General features: G+C 48.0%; 1 protein-coding gene across 1 annotated transcript in view; it reads right to left on the bottom strand.

Annotated features, from left to right (window-relative positions):
* Window positions 1–20,438, bottom strand: part of LOC138566128 (zinc finger protein 585A-like) — a 368,140-nt gene that overhangs the window by 314,003 nt on the left and 33,699 nt on the right. Inside the window, exon 2 of the mRNA XM_069643132.1 lies at window positions 16,887–16,993. The gene's annotated coding sequence lies outside the window, so the exon portion shown is untranslated. The remainder of the gene's footprint in view (window positions 1–16,886; window positions 16,994–20,438) is intronic.

Below are 20,438 nucleotides of genomic sequence, written 5' to 3'. Positions count from 1 at the left end.
CCACCCTTACGGCTTGCACACCTCCCAACCATGGCACTGATGTTATTGTGCGTATGGGAGTCGGTGTGCACAATTGTCCTGGGCAATTGGGTGTCAAAGGGGTTGGGTACCAGATGGTATTCGTACCCTAGTGCAGTGGCAAGGCTATATGACACCCCTGGGGAAAGATGACGGGTCACGCAATGCACAGGCACCCCAAAAAAGTTAAGGAACGTGCACAATACCCCTCCTAGACCACGTGTGCTGATGGAAAACCCTGCACTACGCTGTGGCATCCAGTAACACAATGAACGTATGCGTGTCACACGCAGCCTAGAATGACCTCTGAAGGGGTAGGCTACACACGGGGCAAGCACAGAAGTTAGATACGTGCGTGACTCACCGTCTGCCAGGTAAAAGAGCGTGAAAAATGAGCGCGTTTGGTTGGCAACACCCCCGCCAAAAGAAGATGTGTACGCTGTCTGAGGAGACAGGACAACAGTAGAAGGGGACACTGTTTGAGGGAACAGGCCCAGGTAAACCAGTACAAGAGGGAAAAGAGAAAAAGCTGTCAGAGGTAACAGGGAGTACGAACTGGAAACGCCGTGAAGTAAATCGCGTGTGAAACGACAAGAAGTACAGAATTCACCCACTCGCTCTCCACGAAAAGCACGTACAAGGAAATGGTGTTCTACACTACCTTATATACAGGCCCACACGTACAGCGTCACTTACGGCGTGTACGTGCTTGGCCCATGTTCACCAATCACACGCTTTGTCACTTCTGCGTGTGGATCCTTTTTCACCAATCACACGCTTTGCCACTCCTGCGTGTAGCTCACTTTTCGCCAATCACACGCTTTGTCACTCCTGCGTGTAGCTCACTTTTCACCAATCACACGCTTTGTCACTCCTGCGTGTAGATCCATTTTCACCAATCACACGCTTTGTCACTCCTGCGTGAAGATCCATTTTCACCAATCACACGCTTTGACACTGCACGTGCAGAGACGCACATATGCTGGTGACGGGTTTTCGCCCGATTCGCTGAGTGTGGTATTTTAACGTGCAAAATCACTCCCTATCAGGCTGTCCACGCGTTCAAACACGAATGACCACGCTCCTGGCCAGGAGGCCAAATTACAGTCCCCCAGAGCCCTGAGCACGCTCCCACCTGCCATCTGCTGCTGCCTGACTGCCTGCTGGCCACGTGCCCCACAGTGCTGGTGGGTGGGGGTGGTGGGAGACATGGGTGGGGGCCTGGTGGAGGGTGCCCCTGGTGGATGGGGGGTGGGGGTGGTGGGAGACATGGGTGGGGGCCTGCTGGCAGGTGCCTCTGCACTGCTGGGGGGTGGGGGTGGTGGGAGACATGGGTGGGGGCCTGGTGGAGGGTGCCCCTGGTGGATGGGGGTGCAGGGGGACATGATCAGGTGTGCAGGGTAGTCCCCTGTTTTGTGGGCTGCCTGCAGGGGCCGTGGAGGGTGTACAGGGTACACCTGTGAGGGCCCACCCAGCCTATTCGCGTGTGATAATTCCCACGCACCCCTGTAATACACGTACCCTGGCCATTCGCGTGTTGAACTTCCCGCTACCCCTGTAATACACGTTCCCTGGCCTATCGCGTGTTCTACTTCACGCGTACCCCTGTAATACACGTTCCATGGCCTATCGCGTGTTCTACTTCACGCGTACCCCTGTAATACGCGTTCCCTGGCTGTTCGCGTGTGATGATTCCCGCGTACCCCTGTAATACACGTTCCCGGGCCTATCGCGTGTTCTACTTCACGCGTACCCCTGTAATACACGTTCCATGGCCTATCGCGTGTTCTACTTCACGCGTACCCCTGTAATACGCGTTCCCTGGCTGTTCGCGTGTGATGATTCCCGCGTACCCCTGTAATACACGTTCCCGGGCCTATCGCGTGTTCTACTTCACGCGTACCCCTGTGATACTCGTTCACTGGCCTATCGCGTGTTCTACTTCACGCGTACCCCTGTAATACACGTTCCCTGGCCTATCGCGTGTTCTACTTCACGCGTACCCCTGTAATACGCGTTCCCTGGCTGTTCGCGTGTGATAATTCCCGCGTACCCCTGTAATTCACGTTCCCTGCCTAGTCGCGTGTAGGACTTCCCGCATACTCCTGATTTGAAGATTGCCCGCTTTGCTTTCCTTGTTTGCCAGCCCTGTGAAGTGGTCCAGGGTTTGCGCAGCCCTTAGCGATGATTTAGCGATTTTGATGGCTTTTCCTTGCGCGAGGGCGTTCTTGGGGGCGTTACTGGCGCTGCTGCAGGCTCGCTGCGATTCTCTGCGCCACGGCTGGTTTGGGAGCATGAAATCCATGAATACGCTGTGCGCGGAAATCAGTTTTAGCGCACGTGCCTGGCGCAGACTATCGCAGCCGCACGCTGTGCGCCAGCCGCGTGCGCTACTTGTGCGCTGGATTCTATGAATTACCCTGATAATCTTTTTGGAACGCAAGGCAATCTTAAGACTGGTTATGAGAACTGCTTTATACTTGGGGAAGGGAGCTGAAAGAACATTACAAGCTTAATCAAGCACTGTTGGTTTAGTTGTGAGGGCAAGCATAGGTTTTCAACACAGATTCCAAAGTTGAACTTATTCTCAGCGCTAGACGACATGGGTGTCATCTACACCAACTTTGCAGATGACACCCAGATCCTCATCCCTTTATCGGGAGACTACACTCAAGACACCGACACTATCAACAAAATATATGCCATAATCCAAAATTGGATGGCACTAAATAGCCTCTGTCTCAATGATGAGAAGACTGAGATTCTCATTGTGGGCTCCCAATCCAAAATAGAAGCATCCATCAACATTGATGGCACAAACATATCAGTACTCAAACAAGTGAAAACACTAGGTGTCTACCTTGATGCCAACCTCACCATGACCAAGCACATCAACGCCCTCTCTTCCTCTACATCCTACACCGCAAAACTTATTGCTCTCAGTCGCCAATTCTTGACACCAACCAATTGTATCACGCTGGAAAGAGCTTTAATCTTATCCAGGCTCGACTACTGCAACGTACTCTAACTGGGTACCTCAAAAGCCAATTTAAACAAACTACAGCTCATCCAAAATAAAGCCCTTCGGGCGGCCCTTGGAATAAGGAAGTCAGATCATATCTCAAATATTAGAAGAAACCATCACTGGCTCCCCATCAAAGCCAGGGTCACATTCAAAGCTCTGTGCGTCACATTCAAATGCATCCACTCATGTGTCCCCATCTACCTCAACCACGCCATCACCAAAAAAGTATCTAAGAGGCCCCTCAGATCTAACAGTCAATTACTCCTAGCCATCCCCCGCTACAAGACAACCAAGGCAGGAGGCAGTAGTTTCCAATACCTCGCACCCACATATTGGAACACTCTTCCCCTCCCCATCAAAAATGAGCAAACGTTCGCAGGCTTCAAGAAATCCCTGAAAACGTGACTATTTAACCAAGACTAAAAGCCCCTTCCATGCTTCAGGAAATATCACTGTACTTAAGCCCTGCATTTAATGTCTTCGTGTATGATTATTTTTGTATTCTCATGCACTGCGCCCGATTGGCAATTTCCAAGAAATGTTTTAACTAAGCTGTCTGTAACGTCGCCGTGGTACCTAAGGGTTTGGGCGAGTAACAAATGCAATAAATAAAATAAATAAAATAAATTGACTTTGATACATTTAATACCCCTACCAACCCACACCCCCCCACACCCACCCCCATGCACACCCTACTCTTTCAAGATGCGCTGTGTCCCTGTGGCGGCGGTTCCTTTCACTTCCGTGATCGGGAACTGGCGCCGCAGGGTCCTTTTCATTTATTTTTTTTTCTTTCAGGCAGCCCCAGTTTTTTCCTCAGGTGTCCCCCCCACAACGCCTGCTCACTATACTGTACAGTGTAGTGAGTGGGGTGTTGAGAGGGACACGCAGCCCCCATTTTTTGTTTTTTTTTTTCTCGGGTGTGTGCCCCGCAACCCCCACTCACTATACTGTATAGTATGGTGAGCAGGGTGTTGCGGGGGACAGCCCCCGCAGTCTTTTTATTTTTAACGTACCTAAAATGCATGCCACCAAAGGTTCGAACTTTTGGTGTTCGAACCTTTGGTGGCATGCATTTACAACCCTTTTGTATAGGTCGGAACTTTCGGTGTGGTCATTTTGGCCTATACCGATTCCACTAGACATTGACCAGTAGTACATTACCTATACAACCCGACAAGCAAGCATGTATGCCAGGGTGCCTTCAGATATATACCACACTGAGGCTAATATTTAAATACAAATCCTTAAAGGGACAGCGTCCCACGCAAGGAGCACTATGGAGCGCAGGTCCTCTCTACTTCAAACACAAAGAGCAAATGCAGTAAAACTCTGTTCGCACCGAAGACTTTGCCACACTTCCAAGACTTGAAATTGTTTACTTGTCTTGAGGACGGAGCCTCAAGATATTTTGTGTTTTCAACTGTGCTTTGGAATTTGGGAAAGGGAACCCAGAGTATTGCTCAAACATATAATCTTTTTGGAACGCAAGGCAATCTTAAGACTGGTTATGAGAACTGCTTTATACTTGGGGAAGGGAGCTGAAAGAACATTACAAGCTTAACCAAGCACTGTTGGTTTAGTTGTGAGGGCAAGCATAGGTTTTCAACACAGATTCCAAAGTTGAACTTATTGACTTTGATTTTCCTTAGTTTTTATTTAGTAGGGAAATCCCACCTTAGCATAGGGCAAGAGGCGTTTCTCCATACTGACATTTCATTTAATAAAAGAGATTGTTCTGAACGTTTGAATCTGTTGTCTGTGTCTTACTCCATCACATCGATCACCTATTCTCCTTTCCTCAGACCTGCTCACCCTTTTCATATCTATTTCCCCTTCAGTGGCACTGACTCCCCTCTATCCCTGTGATGTCAGTTTCCTTCCACTTACGTGGGTCGGAGCTGGTGCTGCAGGGTCCTTTTCTTTTTTTACTTTCTTGTCTCCCTGCTTATCATGTAATGGAAGCGGTGGACACCCCCGCAACCGCTGCTCCCCTTAGTCAGTGTAATGGGAGTCATTTGTTTGCTAGCAGCCGAATGTGCCGTAAATGCGCATTCAGCATTTTATTGTCGACAATTTAGTACAATACCCTAATGCTCTACCTTCGGAGTCAAGAAGAAGCCCCCTCAAAATCAACCCCTTCTCCCGGAAAACACTGCACCTGGCCTCACCGTTTACAGATTGTGCACATTTCTAATGCCCATGAACTAATGTATGCTGTGTGTCTTGTCCCATCTGTGACCCACATACCATCTATTCCCTAAAATCAATTACTCATTAATGCTTCCTCTCATGTATGGAGGAGCCTCAGGAAAAGCCTGTTTATTGCTGTTCCTGTTGTAAATATTTGTGGTTGAGATCTTTTAATTTTATTTATTGTTCACTTGTCAGGCACCTATACAGCAAGTAAATCCAATTTTAAAGTGCCCCCAGGGCAAAGGGAGGAAACAGGGTGCAAAACACATTAGTAAACACAAAATATAAGGGAAAAAAGGATGAACCTACTATGTCTTGTTGTCAATCTGGAAAAGTGAATACCCTTCATTTGGATGATAGACGTATCTTGATGGCCGAAGGCCAACCGTCTTATGCACAGAATTATAGAAATACAGACTGCTATGCGTGACCAACAAGCGGCCATTTTAAACGTAGCAAGAATCGCCATTTTGCTTGTTAACCATTGCTCATTGCTTTCTGTCTAAACTGCTTTGCAGCTTGCAATTCTTGCAAATTCTGCTTACTCTGCTCAACTGTTAACATTGTTGTCTGAATATGAAAGGGCAAGGCCGCGGGACTGAGGAGTTCGTTGAAACTCCTCATGAGCAGCCCAGGAAGGAATGCCCACGCTCCCTCTCTGTAGCCTTGAGGGAGAGCTGCAGGGCATTTAATCATTTCACAGCTGCCAGCCAGTCTCGTACTGTGGTAGAATATGTTAGAATAAAGCAGCTAAAGGCTTGAATTATGCTCCTCTTAGGGCCCCCCCTCACAAAACCCTTTAGAGCGTGTCGGCTCCCAGGACACGAATAGCACCTCATAGATGGAAAAGCTTGGAATGTGAGGCTTCCCCCGTGTGCAGCTTGCTTCCAAGAACAGAAGCACCGTGTTCTGTTCAACAACTAGAAGATGCCTCTGCACTTTCTAAATTGCACATTGTTACTAGAATAGACATCGAAAGTGTCATAATTGTCATACTTGTCGGAAATGTCCATCATCCCGAGTTCAAAGAAACTCAATAAAAGGGGGGTGTTAAACATGTTATAGCTGATTGTATGATATGCATTTTGTATATATGTAACTGATGTACGTAAATTCGTTCTCTTGCGTCCCTCGAGGTCTAGAGAATACACGTCGCGGGGCGTGAGACCATAGTTGACCAATTGGGACTATTTTGCTTCCAATAAACCCTAGCATTGGAAATTTTAACCTCGTGTCTGGCGCATCCTTTCGTGTATGGTTATTGCCTTGTTTCCATATCGCGAGGGACCCCTAAGGGCCCCTTTCAAGATGGCACCCAAATAGGGACCCTCCCCCACTTGCCCCTTCGTAGACGTAATGGAGTAGAGGCGGAAGAACGGCGAGGACGGGACGATCGAGCCGGGATCAAGAGGTGTACGGGGCGCCCTGTAGAAGTGAAGAGAGATTCCTTCGCAGATCTGCACACATCTGATCCCTGATCAACGTACCGGGCCAGAGGGCAAAGCAGGAGAGGGTCCCGAAACGAGGCAGAAGCCAGGGAAGCGCAGACACGACGTTGGGAGGGGTTGCGTCAGGACACAGGTGACTTGTTTTAGAAGGTGAGTCATTCCCCGATTCAAACGAAACCCTGATTATTGGTAGTGTTGATTTTGCAAATTCAAACATCCAGAGTAAGGTTGGTTAACCAAGGGGAAGGTTAAAAACATGCCTGGAGTACTGTCCACTTTAACGGGGCTTTTCCGCTGCGGTAGACAGTCCTTGGAAAATGGCCAAAGTGCACCGCATGGGGGTCTGCCGGCTTATGACGTGTATGCAAAATATGGTGTGGGTGCGATAATATTTTGTGAAATTTGGCATAGGCAAACTAGAAAGCAACAGGACCATCAGTGGCTGGTTAATGGTAGCTTTGAGATTGTGAGGATAGATAACTTAGAAAGGGTGTTGATAAGGGAAAAAGCGCGACCTGCAGCTTTTGAGACTATCAAAGATTGGAGGAGGGAAGCAATGCTCCGACTTAGGAGTAGAGAGAAGCATGCGCGTAGGCACAAATCGAAGCTTGAGGTAGCAGAAGAAAAGGAGGAGGAGTGGACGGCAAGTCTAAGATGGGAAGGGAGACGTGAGCAAATGAACATAGAAGGAATATACCTGCAGCGGGAACTACACATACCAGACGAATTAATGGAACATTTGTTAACCCATACGGGTCGAGGCCCAAAACCAGGATCGAAACCAAACACGCCAGTAGTGACTGCGCAGGCCCAACCTGTAGCTCTCATACCCCCTCCCGCAGCCCAAGCACTTCCCCTCACGCAAGCATTAACCCACGCCCCACCCACAGCTCGAGCCCTCCCACAAGCGCAGACCGCACACGCGCAATTTCCCAGCACCCAGCAAGGCCCTTTACAGATGCCACCTGTGTCTTGACCCATCCGCACCTCCCGCTCCAGAGACAGATTCAGCACCATCCGCCCCTCCCGAAGTCGAAATTGAGACCGGGGAGGCGAGAGGTGGGGCTGAAGGAACAGGATTTGGACGGGTAACTCGCAGAGCGATCAGCAAAGAAAGAAAGGTTGAATTACAGCAAGAGGCAGAAAGCTACATAGAAGGAAATGATGGGACGGCAGCATTGGCCTCATTATATGGGTACCGAAGAAGCAACGAGAGACAGGTAGTGTTGGAATACATGGGGGAATTTTTGGTGGGAGAATGGAAAGAGTTACTTGGGAAACTACCGCCACAACGATTGTTAGATTTGAACCAATTAGCACGTTGTAGAATAAAAGATGAAGTAAAAGAACATGTGAATGGACTTTTTGATCTTAAAAATGAGTTGGATAATGATTATGCTGAAATGTTTGCTGCACCTGGGCACAGGGGTTGGGATATTAGAAGAGATGGGAGAGGGACGGTAGAACCATACATACAGCGGAGACATTCAATGTCATCTGTACAGAGGGGCGACAAGCTGAAAGTATGTATACGGGAATCGATAAAGTGGATGTCGAATCCTAGTATCCCAACAATGGTCATAAATGACATATTTGACGAATATTCCATGCCAATGAAAAGAAAGGCACTGCAATCGATGGCTGAACATTTAATAGACAAAGATATAAAAAACAATAAGGCTAGCCCACCCGAGATACTAGCAGTATACAAGAGAGCATTTGAGCGAAGTACAGGAGAAACGGGCCTATCACTGGACTTAGGAATACTATTGAACCTAAGAGAAGGGAGAGGGATCGTGAGTGGGGCATTTCCAATGAGAGAGGTTCCGCCCACGTTTGTACCAAAAGTAGAGGTCCCTGCGACGGGTACAGTAGAAGCGCAGGTAATACCAGCCCATTTCACCGCCCAGTATTTGCATGTCCCCTTTTCCAGGCAAGAGGTGAATACTATAAAACAGACGATTCCTGATATAAGAAAGAATCCAGCAGGTTTCTACAAGGAAGTAGAGTCAACCCTGAGATCAGCAGTGCTTCCTATGAGCGATATAGATTTGATTTTCCCAGTCATTTTGCCAGCAGATATATGGAAACAGATAAGGACGGTAGATGACGTGGGGGCTTTTGGCGCCACATGGGCGGAGTTACTATTGGAGGACAAGAATAGAAATGTAGGGGAAAATCCAGGAACCCGCATGGCAGATCTACCAGAACGGATAATGCGGAGATTGAGAGAAATAATTCCAGAAAGAAGGATTCAGTGGGACAAATTAACTACATGTGTACAGGGCAAGGATGAGCAAGTAATGGATTATTTCAATAGATTTGAAGGAGTATTCACAGACTTCAGTGGGCAGGATGTGAGCACAGAGTCGGGGAAAAGGCTATTTGTTGATAAATATGTGAGGGGACTAATATTAGCAATTCAAGATATGTTAATGGCGTCGGAAAGTTCCTGGGCAGCAAAACCGTGAGTGAGATATTACGCATAGCCCAATATTACGAGAACAGGGTAAATGTGGTGAAAGAAAGAGATGAAGGATAGAGTAAATTTAAAAACGAGGGTGTTACTGCAGCAGGTGATTGGATACAATAGAGGTAGAGGAAATGCACAAGGCAGGGGATATTCAAATAATATGCAGGGGGTGTCATTGGGAGTAAATCAATGTGCGTACTGTAAAGAAGGACACTGGCGAGCGCAATGCACGCACCTACAGAATAGAGGTGGGTTTTGCCAGAGAAGGCCTCATAGAGGACATCAGGGGTCAAACGGCCCAAGCAGAAATAACATGCAGCAGCAACAGGGATATACCAATGGAGGTAATCAAAACCAATCCCATGGTCAAAACCAAGCTCAACAGAACCAGGCATTGAACCAAAGTGTTCCGAACCAAAATCAGGGCGGGCAGGGACAACAGAGAAATGATCAGAGTGGAGGACACCGAGGGGGAAATGGGAATATTTTTGATACACAGCCAAACACGTATTATAGCAGCAGCGGTGACTACACATCGGACGATGTATTATTTTCGCAATAGGACAGCCCACGGCAGGGGTCGGAACCAATGTCTATTACCGTGAATCAGAGAGGACCCTACGTAGAAATGAGAGTCGGGAATAAGGAGCACCGTTTCCTTGTAGATACATGGGCACAAAAGTGTTCGATAGACCACCACTTGGTTCCGGAGATCCCACTGTTGGGGCAAAAGAATGTTTCTGTAGGGTTCGCAGGTAAACCAGTAATTAACCCCGTGTCCGAAGCTGTCCCAATTACAATAAAACCATTAACGGAACAGTCTGCATTTCTTCTGACAGAAAATTGTGGGGAGAACTTGCTAGGATTAAATTTGTTGAGAAAATTGGGGGCAGTTATACATTGTACGGCAGATGAGGTGTTGCTCACGATTTGGCCTCACGATGCACCGGTGACGGAATTTATGTCAGAAGCGTTACCAGAAGAGCTAAGTAGAGTACCAACCTGTCTGTGGGCAATGCATGATAACGATGTAGGATGCTTGAAAATAGAGCCAGCTAAAATAACTTTGAAAGAAGGTGTTACATTACCACGAATTCCCCAGTATAAAATTTCTGTTGAAGGTGAGAAGGGATTAAAGAGTATTGTTACTGACCTGGTGAGATTGGGGGTGGTTGAAGAAATTGCAGGTAGCCCGATTCTTCCAGTTTACAAGAAAGGAGGCAATGAAGTACCATATCGTTTCATAATTGATCTGCGCGCATTGAACAAAGTGGTAGACCCACAATTCATGCCTATAGACATTAATGATGAAGATGATGCATGAAAGGTTCAGGCATAGATACCCAGACCTATCCTCATCAGAGGAGGATACAATGAATGAATAAGACGTTTGGCATACGGCCAAAAGGAGGGTTTGTCAATCTCGAAAAGTGAATACCCTTCATTTGGATGATAAATGTATCTTGATGGCCGAAGGCCAACCGTCTTATGCACAGAATTATAGAAATACAGACTGCTATGCTTGACCAACAAGTGGTCATTTTAAACGTAGCAGGAATCGCCATTTTGCTTGTTAACCATTGCTCATTGCTTTCTGTCTAAACTGCTTTGCAGCTTGCAATTCTTGCGAATTCTGCTTACTCTGCTCAACTGTTAACATTGTTGTCTGAATATGAAAGGGCAAGGCCGCGGGACTGAGGAGTTTGTTGAAACTCCTCATGAGCAGCCCAGAAAGGAATGCCCACGCTCCCTCTCTGTAGCCTTGAGGGAGAGCTGCAGGGCATTTAATCATTTCACAGCTGCCAGCCAGTCTCGTACTGTGGTAGAATATGTTAGAATAAAGCAGCTAAAGGCTTGAATTATGCTCCTCTTACGGCCCTTCACAAAACCCTTTAGAGCGTGTCGGCTCCCAGGACACGAATAGCACCTCATAGATGGCAAAGCTTGGAATGTGACTCTTCCCCCGTGTGCAGCTTGCTTCCAAGAACAGAAGCACCGTGTGCTGTTCAACAACTAGAAGATGCCTCCGCACTTCCTAAATTGCACATTGTTACTAGAATAGACATCGAAAGTGTCATAATTGTCATACTTGTCGGAAATGTCCATCATCATCCCGAGTTCAAAGAAACTCAATAAAAGGGGGGTGTTAAACATATCATAGCTGATTGTATGATATGCATTTTGTATATATGTAACTGATGTACGTAATTCGCTCTCTTGCGTCCCTCTAGGTCTAGAGAATACACGTTGCGGGGCGTGAGACCATAGTTGACCAATTGGGACTATTTTGCTTGCAATAAACCCTAGCATTGGGAATTTTAACCTCGTGTCTGGCGCATTCTTTCGTGTATGGTTATTGCCTTGTTTCCATATCGCGAGGGACCCTTAAGGGCCCCTTTCATTGTGAGTATTCAGAACAAGCAAGTACAGCAAGGAAGAGGGATGGCGGGGGTGTGCTAAAGTGTCCGTGAGTGAGCCACCGATAAATGCAAGCTGGAAGTGCATGTTGAGGAGAGAGCTACACGTCCTGGGGCCGCCATGGGTAAGTGTGAGCCTCCAAGGCAGAAGGAGTGCAAGGGCAAGTGCTGAGGGTAGACAGGAGCTTGGACGATTGGTTGAGGGAGGTCAGGGGTCCCGAGCATGCATGAGGGCCCAGGACACTAATCACAGCAGCTGTGCAAATTAGTAGAGAGAAAAAGAGAAGGAGGTAAAGAGGAACGTCTTGAGTAGCTTCCTGAATTTAAGGAAGTCCTGCTCAAGGCGCAGAGAGAGGGCGAGGCTGTTCCATAGGAGGGAGCCAGCAGAGGCGAGTGATCAACAACCTACTCCCTTTTCTCTGTACGCTTTACGCACAGAGTTGGTTCCAGAGGAACGTTAAATGAGAGTATTTAGTGAGATAAAGTTGAAGATAGTGTGGTCCGCAGCCCAGACAGCCTTATGGATGATACAGGAGGGATTTAAATTTAATCCACGCAGTAACCGGGAACCAGTGAAGACTTTTTGGGCAGGAGAGATCCAGTGCCAGGGCTTAAGGCCAACGATAAGTTTTGCTGCCCTATTCTGGATTAACTGGAGGGGTCGCAGAGTGGAAGAAGGGAGATTCAGGGGAAGGCTATCGCAACAGTGAAGCCTAGAGAGAACCAGGGCACGGGTAACTTTGAGCCCCTTACGGAAAGTGAGAAAAGGGAGAATTCCTCTGAGAAGGAAGAGCTGAAAGTGGGACTTCTTGGCAATGTGCTAAGTGTGAGGGAGGAAGGAGAGAGAGGAGTCGAAGATGACTCCAAGGTTTCCGTCTTCAGAGGAATGATCAGGGGGAAGAGCCCATTGTGGAAGGCCAGAGTGAGGATAAGAAGGAGGAACAGGGGTTGTGGCAGAGATCATTGACAGTGAACCAGGATTAGAAGGCAGATAGGCAGTCAGGGATGATGGAAGGTGCAAAAGGGTCAGCAGGAACTTTGAACAAGAGTTGCGTGTTATCAGCATAACACTGGAGAGAAAGAGGAGATGAGGCGAGCAAGCAGAGCAACTATAGATGTTGGAGCCAGGGGAGAGGATAGAGCCCTGGGGGACACCACAGGTGGAGAAGGAAGTAGGAGAGAAGAAGCCTGGGATGACCTAGGACGTGCGTCACATAGGAAGGATGTCAGCCATTGCAGTTCCCAGTCCGAGATACCAAGGGTATCGTGGAGCCTTTGTATGAGGATGGAATGGTTGACCGTGCCAAAGGCGGAGGAGAGATCGAGTACGATCTGTACAGCTGGGGAGTTGGAGTCAAGAGATGCGAGCAGTTCTTCACAGGTGTTCAGAAGAGCAGTTTGTGCATCTGGAAGCTCAGAATCCAGATTGATGGTCGTGGAGACCACCAACAGGTTCTGTGTGCAAGCTGAGTTGGGGCAAGGCCAGCTTCTGCAGAAGTTTCCCAAGGAAGGGGGTGATGGAAATAGAGCAGCAGTTGGCTGGACAGATAGGGTCTGCTGAAGGTTTTTTCAGGAGGGGATGCACAAAGGAGTGCTTGAGCGAGGAGGGCAAAGATCCAGTGGCAAAATAATAATGACAGAAATCAACAAGTGTGGGAGCAAGAGAGCCAATGTTGTCCTTAATGGTTCTGGATGAGCAAGGGGAAACCTGTTTAGAAGAGACCTTCATGGAGCGGACAACTCTGCTACCCTCTTTAGGTGTAACAGGGCAGAGGGAAGAATGTGGAAGGTGCACAGCCAAGGGAGGCAAGGGGGAGTGGCAAGGGCTGGGCCGGTGAGTAGCAAAGGTGTACAGGATGTCATGAGTTTTTGTGGAGAAGTGAGTGGCCAGAGCATTGCAGAGAGCCTGGGAAGGGGAGTAGACTGCGGAAGGGTTGACAAGTTCCCAACAGATCTTGAAAAGTTCAGCCGTGTTGTTGGATTCACTGGAAATTCGTGTCTGTATGTGGGCTCTTTTCTTGGCTCAGATGGAGTCTGTATTGCCTTTGGAGCAGACGACAGGCCATTTTGTCAGAGGATGCACCAGAGGTTTGCCACTTACGTTTGGCCAATGTGCACTTTGTTTTCAGGTGCGCAAGTTCAGAATCATACCAGGTGTTACGCTTAGAGGCGGGTTTGAGGCGGATCCTCATGACTAGGGCAAGAATGTCAAGAGTATTGGTAATGGACAAATGGAGGTTACTGAGGGCAGAGTCAGTGGTAGGGGGTGTGGTGGGGATGAACGCAGAAACTGACACTTTTCTTTGGGCAGATGTTCATGTATGAAGTTGGCAGGGCTTTTGGGGGTGCGGTCACAGTGCCAAAGTACCCAAATGGGAGGAGAGAAGAGAATAGTCTGACAAGGGGGGAGAAGAGAAAAAGAGAGGTCAGAGTGAATGAGGGCGTCAAGAGTGTGTCCAGCAGAGTGGGTTGGACCAGAAGGGAGAATGGAGAGGGACAGAGAGGTGCAGAAGCGTAATGAAGAGTAGATGTTGCGACAGGGGAGTGCAACTGGATGTTGAAATCCCCCAAGAGGAGGAGATTGGAGGTGGAGGAGAGTAAGGAAGAACAGAAATCATCCCATTCAGAGAGGAACAGGGTGCTAGTGTCTGGAGGCCTGTAAGGGAGGAGGGATTCAAAAGCAATGGCTGAGCTGGCATTGAACCAAGTCTCGGTAAGAGTGAGAATGTCGAGATCAATGTCTTGAAGGAGGAGGCAGATGTCAGCGGAGTGTTTGTTGGCTGAGCGGGCGTTAAGAGTTGCCAGGTGAAGGAGGTCTTTGCCTTTGAAAGTTTTCTGAGGAGGGGTACGAGGGCGTGGTACACTGGTAGCATCTGGTCAATGAGAAGGAGGTTGGGTTGAGGGCCCCGACCCAAGATAGTGCCTGTGTGGTAGACATTAACGAAGCAACGTGTAGATGTGAAGCCAGCCAGGAGGACTTCCCACTTGGAGCCACCGTTAATGGTAGAGGTTGTGGAAGGAGAAAGAGCAGCGATGAGATGGGAGACAGAGAAGAGGATGTCAGCGAAAACCTCTCTGGAAGAAGCACTGTCTTAGGTGTCCGGGATGGTAAGGCCAGGGTTTAACTCAAGATGTCCTTTTTGTGCTTTTGTCTTCCTGATTTTGAGAGTGGGGGGGATAGGTGATAGTGTAGCAGGTAGAGAAGATGGGAGAGATAGTGAGATCCATAGGGGGCGAAAGAGGATAGTAGAGGAATGAGGAAGAGTGGCTGCACTGCATAGTTCTAGCTAAACCCACCATGTGGCCTAGTAGACACAAAAGGCAAAAAGTGAAAATCAAAAGGAAAGCGACTTTTCAAAAATAGGACTTAAATGCAAACCAAAAAAGAGGTGCACAGATGAAAGGGCACAGCTAAAATCGATTTTCAAACATAGGCCTTAAATGCAAATGCAGTGAGAGAAGTGGTAGGATTAGGTGTGGGCAGGGAGGCAGCAAGGCAGAAAACAAAGGCACATGACAAAGTTCAGTTCGTGGAGCAGGCAAAGAGATAGTTCAGCCATCACTCACTAGTAAGTGTGCATGGAGCGTGGTGATCCATAGGTCCGATGTCAATGGAGAAGCAGTCATGACGTCTGGAGGTAGAATCATACTTTGAGAGGGGGCAAAGTGCAGAGAAGGACCACCAGGCCCTCCTTGGCCCGGACAGGCACAGACAGGGCCTTAGGTGAGGGCCATAGTTAGGGGCCGGCTTGCCGGCACCAATTGGGTTTATGAGGCCCCAGGGTGGCCAATCACAAAGACTGTAGGGTTTGCAGGAGAGCCACTGCTGGAAGACAGATGGCATCTCTGTTACGCTCATCTGGTATCCACGGGGACGCCACCCAGCCCTGGTTGGATGATTTGCACCCTCAAACCCTCTCCCGGTCCCTTGGTAAGGCCTCTGGTTAAAGATGGGTCTGCAATATAGGAGAGCTGGATTCAATACCAGATTGTCTTTATGTTTTCCCACCTCCCTTGACCTCAACTCCTTCCACCCCCTTGGGCCTTCTCCTCACCGTAATATTGTAAAAGGTGGATTCTCCATCCTGCTCCTCATGGCAGGGGCGCGTAGATGTGGGGAGCGAGCATCGACCAAGTGACTTCACTGGTGCAAGCCCCCTGTGGGAATCCAGGCCTGCTGCGACTCCGTAGATTTGCTGTTTTACAGTCTTTATATGTAGTTTTTATGTTGCTCTTAGTTCGAATAATAATGTCTTGGTTCTTTCCTTTTAGGTATGGAAAGGCATTTTGGTGTTGTCGTGCAGTTTGAAGATGAGCATTGGCCGGTAGACGAAAGCACAGTGTGCGCAATGCTGTCCGGTGAGTAATGCGCGATGCACGGCGCTGTTTCGCCTTTTATATTGCTAACCTGTGTCTTTTCTCTCCTTGCAGGTTGCAATGTTCCTCGCTGAGCACCGTAACATTCCAGCAATGATACTGACCAGGAGATGAGTACCCAGGTAAGAATTGTGTGGCTTTCTTCATTCGGGAGGAAACAGGAGTAAACGCTTACGAATGCTGTGTTTCTTTCTCCTCTTTCCAGGTTATGGTATTCCAGGATGCATGCAGTGCCGGATGATGGAGTTCGTACCTTCAGGTGAGTGGACCTGAAGTCAGCGATGGATTGAAGACCGGATCCTGTTGCAGGGAAGTTTCGCAGTGTTCTTTCTCTCTCTGCAGGTCCTTGGTTTCACGCAAAGCATGTTCTGCTGTTTGGGTGTGGTTTAAATAGTCTCAGGTAAAAGTAGTCCAGGTAAAATAGTCCCAGGCCTGCCACAACCAAAGTAGTCCAGGTAAATTAGTACCAGGCCTGCCACACCCAAAAGACTAGACCGCATAGCTCAGTTCCTTGTAACTGAGCTATGTTTGTGCCTCCATGTTGGCTGACTCCCCCCGCCAAAAGTTAAATAATCCCAAGTAAATAGTCCCATTCTAATGTTGGTCTTCATGATGGTTATGCGCCAGGACTGACTCCAAGAGAGTCTTGGATGAGGATTTAAGGCCTTTGACCTGGTCCTAACTGGAAGGCTGACTTGCCAGTAAGGGCCAGGGGCAAGGGTCATGACAGTCGGCCATTTTAAAATGGGAGCCCCTGGTTGCAAGGAGAAAGCCAGGGGGACTAGCAGCACCAATAGTTCCAATATGCACCCTTGCATCACAGATAAAAAGACAAAAATAATCACGCTGATCCCACAGTGAATATTAAATGCTAAATGTGTCTAGAGATGAAAAGCACATATTGCAGGCGCGCAAAGCCCAATGGGCCTTACCCGCAGAATTATGACATTTTCCGAGGTAAAGACTCCTTTGATGATGTCTCGTGTCGGGGAGCCTCTCCGGTGTTGCTGGGAGTCCTCCCTCGATCAGGCTACAATACCTGTTAACACAAATACAAAAACAAGAAAACACAAGATGATACTCCATCTGTTCCTTCATACACCACCTAAAATATAGGACATCCCTTCTCACAGCTGTCAGACGGTGGGACGATGAGGTTGTTGGCTGGAGCCCTGCGGTAGACATTTTTCTTCTGATACACCAGGGAAGAGCAAGAGAACACACTGCCCTTCCCAGTGAAACAGAATCAGAATACCAGGCATTCACCGACAGTAGCCTCATGAGTGCGCTCCAGAATCCTGAGATGAATTGTGACCCTCCAGCTGAGATATAATAATAATAATAGAATTATAATAATAATGGCTGGTAGACCAAAAAAGACAGAACATGTGTTGAAAATAAATAAATTTTAAATCGTTCATGACCGGGGAGGAAGGCAGTCCCTTGCACGGTATGAACCGAGCCATCTTGATGAATACATCCACCACAACCCACGCAGGTTTTATTCCTCGCACATCCGGGAATTGGCAGATGAAGTCTGTGATGATCGTAACCCAAGTCTTTTGGGGTATGAGCATGTTCATTAAAACCCCATGGGTCTCCCCAGTTGTTTTTGTCCCTGAAAACAAACGTAGCAGGACGAGACATTTTCCTCAACAGAATTGAGGCACACCCAGCGACCAACACCATTGCTGTAACATTTCTCCTGTCTGCTTGGTTCCTGGGGGAGCACTGACCGAATCCTGACACCACTGTAATGCATTCAATCACACCTTATCAATAGAAAGGAAGCGCCTGTCCTCTACATACGGTAATCCCTCTAATGGTATCACAGGCAGCTTCTCCAGTACTTAGGGATGGGCTTGCACTCGGATCTCTTGCCACACGATGGAGTTTGGGAATTTGGACAGAGGAAACGCTGAGATGGCAGTTACTTCAGGAGAACGCGATAAGGCATCAGCTTTTCTGTTCCGTGAGGCCGGGCGGTATTTGATCACAAAGTCAAACGTAATGCAAAACAGGTGCCATCATGATCAGCAGGCCAGAACACACTGAAGCAGCACAGTTTCTTTTTACTTTGAATATTAGTGAAATTGGATCTGTACAAGGTTCCTGGTGCCCATTTTTCTGCTGCATAACCAGGCCTGGTTGCATATTTATATATCCCATATAATTCTGGATTATGTACACTTTGAATTGGTTTTACAAACAGTTGACGCACACCAGGGCATTTATTTCTATATTCTTTTTGTCTGTTTACCAACATAGACCATGTCATATGACATGCATACAGGCATGTTGTTGAACAATGGTAGTATTATTTCTAAAAGATTATCTCCTGTGGAGGAGACACATCATACGTTTATTTGTTTGTATCATAATGGTTCACAGTGAGAGGCCCTGAAGATGGACTCCCCAGTCCTAATGCATTGGCCAACACAGGATGCCTTGCAAAAACATTGAAATAAACAAAAATCTAATACAAAAATCTATATTATTTTTAAAAAGGGAGAGTTGGATCTAATGAGTCTTGTGTGAATGTTTCTCACCTGCAGTAGTTATACACTACAGGGGTGCAGCCAGAACTGCGAGTGCTTCCCACAGTAGTTTTTGATCATTTGATAGTGGTAAATCTGCCATAAGTAGCCGCTAAACCCTTCTCTGTGTGTTCCATCGTGTGCCATTTTCTCATCTGCCTCACCTATCACACTTTCTGTCCTTCCTGGAAGTAGTGGTGTGCTTTTAGAGGTGTGCCAACACCTAGGAGTTGTAGTAAAAACAGAACTGAAGCCAACGGACGCTGCGCGCACTATGTGTGCCTTCAGTGACGTCGACATCGAGACAGAGGCCTCCGAGGGACATCAAGATCAGAGCCCTCTGCTGGAAAACTCTTCAGAAGCAGCTAAACTGGATCTTGGAAATATCTTAAGATAAGGAATACGTGGGCAGAACATGCAGTCATAAGAACGTTACCAGTGGCAAGTAACTTGTTCATCCAGTGAGTACACACAATGAGCAGATCAAGGTGACCTGCTTTGGGAAGCCTACTACAGCATGGGTTTGGCACACACAGACTCTGGGTTCTTGGACTTCAAGATATAGCACCTCTGTGTGGGAAAAGGTTGGTAAACAACTATTCCAGGTAAGCCAGCAGTCTTCGCTGTGGCACACCTACAACAATCCCACTGCACCCGCCACTCATCAGAACCTTCCACTAGAGAGACCACGAACAATGAGATAAATAGCCCATGGCAGCCCACACCCATCACTAAGACAGCGCAATATACCCACCCATGCCCGGCGCATCCTAGGACACTTTTCACCGAGAGACCATGAATGACAAGACCCCGCCGTCCGCTTTGAACGGGGATCACACCAGCCATACAACTCCGAAGGCCACAGTGTGTATAATCCCTGAAGCCCTTTGGTATGTAGACCTACACCACATATGTGGACACAGGCCGCAGGCACGACCAATCACCCATGCACCATAGAATGCAGCTACAGCTATGCTTTCCGGTCTAGCAGCACATACAACTGTCCACATTGAAACACCAGACGTACCTCAACACCTCTGCACTAGCATACAGTGACTACAAACGAAAAGAAATTCAGTATAGCCAGCCACACACCGAAGCTCTCAAAAATAGCTCTCCATCACAACCTCCAACAGCGCCCTCCCACATGCCTAGACCATTCAGGCAGCTTAGTCGAGCCAGGCCAGCCACCCAAGTCCAACAAAAAATATATATAAAACACACACACACACACACACACACACCCCCCCAACCTAAACCTCTATAACTTTCCTTGACATATGGACTACGGTCACGGAGGGCGTTCCATTCCGGTAAAAGCACATTGAGGTCATACAAATGGGGAAGAGCGCTATAAAAATAGCCAAATACAATATAATACATCATCATCATCTTCCCCTGTATTTTCAGAGCACCCAATGTCCAATCAGCACAAATCACACTGTGTACATGTTTACACAAGACTTTCTGGGGCCTGGGGCCAAAATACCTTCAGCTATCCCTCCGCAAATACCTCCCCTCTCGAGCTCTTCGCTCCTCTACCTCCAAATCCCTACGGGTCAATTGTTTTTCAAAGAAACGAGCTGGGGTAGATCTCTTTCTTCGGCTGGGGCCTCCCTCTGGAAAAGCCTCCCTGCCACTCTAAAACATGAGGAGAACCATCTCCGGTTTCGGGAGAACCTCAAGACCTTCCTCTTTGCTTCTGACTTTGCTCCCCCTCTCCCTTGCTGCTCTCTTGGCACTGTGCACCTGGCCACCCTCTGTCCCCTGGGCTCAGGTACCTGTTCACCCTGCTAACATCCTGCACTGCCTCCCGGCCACTCTTTGCACTGGGGACTGTATCTGTACCCATACAGCCCCGCCGCCCACTTTTCCTTATCAGACTTACCCAGTCTGCTGCCTTAAACACAGCACTTGCCGGCTGCACTACCACTGTTTATTGCCTCC

Source organism: Ambystoma mexicanum, chromosome 2p (assembly GCF_040938575.1).
Source record: "Ambystoma mexicanum isolate Mex_15411 chromosome 2p, UKY_AmexF1_1, whole genome shotgun sequence".
Taxonomy (NCBI): Eukaryota; Metazoa; Chordata; class Amphibia; order Caudata; family Ambystomatidae; genus Ambystoma; species Ambystoma mexicanum.
This window is presented reverse-complemented; position numbering and strand designations above follow the sequence as displayed.